Genomic DNA, 2,616 nt, shown 5'->3' with positions numbered 1-2,616 from the left:
TCTAACAGATCGATTCATATGTCTGAACTCATTGTACATTCAAACAACAAAAAAGTAACTTGAATACCAGATTTACCTTTTTAGCAAAATAAGAAGCAGTATCACCCCATTTCTTATTCCCCCACGAACCCAAAACAGATCCTTGAGCAGAAACTGACGGATTAACATCATCATCAGCAGCATCATCCACAGGAGGTGTATCATTCAACAAAAAGCTCGACCCTTGACCATACGGCGAATCATCATCAACAACCCGATCCAATGCCATCTTGTTCAATTGAAAATTGAAACCCTAACCACCCGTCACCGTTAAATTTACCAAATCTCTGGTTAAAAAACGATCTAGCTCTCAATCACGTCATCTGTACCGTCGTTCATCACTCAACAACCACCAACCAACTCCACCAGCAACCGCCATTAGCATCATCTTCATCAGATCTGAGCGAAACCCTAGATTAGAAACATCCGACTGCCGTAGTGAGCGAGAAAAACGGTGAGAAAGAGAGAGATAGTGGTGGTGGTGGCCGGCGACTCCTCATCCGCCATCACCCTTCACGATCGCAGAAGAGAGAGGGAGAGAGAGAAGAGAGAGAGATGGGTCGGCTTTGTGATGGTTGTGCCGGAGTTGCAGGTGGTGCCGGAGATGGTGCCAGAGTTGCAGAGTTGCAGGTTGTTGATGGTCGTGGTGGTGGCGGCGTTTGTTGAGGGTGGGAGATGAGTGCAGTATGTATGTATGCGTTGTATGTATGTGTTGTGATATATCTGTAACACATAAATTGCAAGTTACCCCCTTATATTTGAAAATTTTCAAAGTTACCACATTAGACAAATATAAAATAACTTGGTTAGGCATGTGGATGAAAATGACAAAAAATTCCAAATGTGGGGGTCAAAATGGTACAAAAGTGTCATTTTGGACGAAAATGGCAAACGTGCCCAAACCTCAGGGACGAAAATGGCAATTTACTCTCTATATATATATATATACACATATATATATATATATATATATATATATATATATATATATATATATATATATATATATATATATATATATCTACTACTTCTAATAAAGCAAAATAACTTTTGCCACATGGCATATATACTGACACCCTTTTTTTTCAATTTTCCGCCAAAACCATTCTCCTCATACGCCTTTCTTCTTTTCCCTTATTCTCTAATAACCTAATTAATATCCAACCGTTTCAAAGCACGAACCCTAAATCTAAGCCGATTTACATTTTGGTGATTTCAACTGTGCCGCATTCATCTCTTACTTTCAACTATATCGATTTGTTCTTGAAGCAGGTATGTTTTTTTTTTTTTTTTTTTTCTGAATCCATCATATTAACCTGGTATCTGTAGATGTCTTACTTTGATTTCATCCTCCACTTATACACAAACCCTAAAACTCTTCATGTTCCATCGCAAGAAGGTTAGATTCTCCCTTCTTTTATTTGTTTTTTTTTCTATCTATAATTTGTATATGCTTTCTTTCATGAAGATTACTTTATATTCAGGAATCCTAATCGATTATCCTTGAAACCCTAATGTTGATTTAACATATATTTGTTCATCGATTAGGGTTTTTTTATTAACCCAAATATTATGATCTTATTTTGATTATTGCAGGCTTGAAACGCTTCTCATTCCTCTCTCAACTTTCTATGCGATTGGAGCTTCCATGATAAAGATAACCTTTCCTTTGTATCTTACTCTGTAAATCAAAAACCCTAAGTATAAGTCGTTGGTGGTGAAGCAGGTCTGATTAGAAATTGAAGGATCGAGACATGCTTCTTGCTTCATCGCAACAAAATCAATTTTACCCTAAATCTACTTCATTAACGCATTCACAGTCTCTTTAATGTTGTCGTCAACATCTGTAAGAATCAATCTCTCTCTCCTTTTTATTCTTAGTCACTGTGTTAATTTTGCGTTTATTTCTTTGTTTAGCCTTGGTGTTTTGGTTGCTGATTATTAATCTGTTTTGAGGCGGAAATCAGGTTCGAAAACCAGCAGTAACAACATATATCTCGGAATTGATCTTTTATTTAGTTTGTAAAATGCTATGGCTTTTTTATGTATACTTAATAGGTTGAAATCTCCAATCTGATTGTGTTTTCTGTAGGTATAAACACACATTAACTGCGTATATTCTTTAAATCGTTAAGTATTTTTTTACATTTGAATTCGCTCTTAAACCCTAAAGTTAGATATGGTTTTCTTTAACCGGCACTGCTGCTGCAATTTTGTCATTAAGTGAAAATTTAGTTTGTTTTTTGGGAAAAATAATCTTCGTCAGAAGTGTCTGATTTTTTCTCATATATGATTTTTTGAAATCCAAAGCTTCTGTAATTTGATTTGTAATAGATCTTCCTATTTATTCGGTTCGATAATGTGTCATCTTGGGGCTGGAGATGGAGAGACTGTCGTTGCTAAAGATATTATGTCTTATCAAATTCGGTTTTATATAGTTTAATTTTCAAGTCAGTAGCATGTAAATGTCTTACTAAACCGTTAAAACTCATCAAACTGCTTAACTGAAGCAATTTTGCTGGGTTCGACCAGTTTAAAATATGTACGACTTGGTTTTGGTAGTTTGACGGTTTATTG

General features: G+C 35.6%; 1 long non-coding RNA gene across 1 annotated transcript; it reads left to right on the top strand.

Moving 5' to 3' along the window:
• Positions 1-1,614: 1,614 nt before the first annotated feature.
• LOC118487970 lies at positions 1,615-2,155 on the top strand. The gene is made up of 2 exons (XR_004883037.1): positions 1,615-1,885; positions 1,957-2,155. It is a non-coding gene; the product is annotated as an uncharacterized LOC118487970 (long non-coding RNA).
• The last annotated feature ends 461 nt before the right edge of the window (positions 2,156-2,616 follow it).

This window comes from Helianthus annuus, chromosome 16 (genome assembly GCF_002127325.2).
Source record: "Helianthus annuus cultivar XRQ/B chromosome 16, HanXRQr2.0-SUNRISE, whole genome shotgun sequence".
In the NCBI taxonomy this organism is placed as follows: Eukaryota; Viridiplantae; Streptophyta; class Magnoliopsida; order Asterales; family Asteraceae; genus Helianthus; species Helianthus annuus.
The sequence above is the reverse complement of the archived record's forward strand: the minus strand, read 5'-3'. Positions and strand labels throughout refer to the sequence as shown.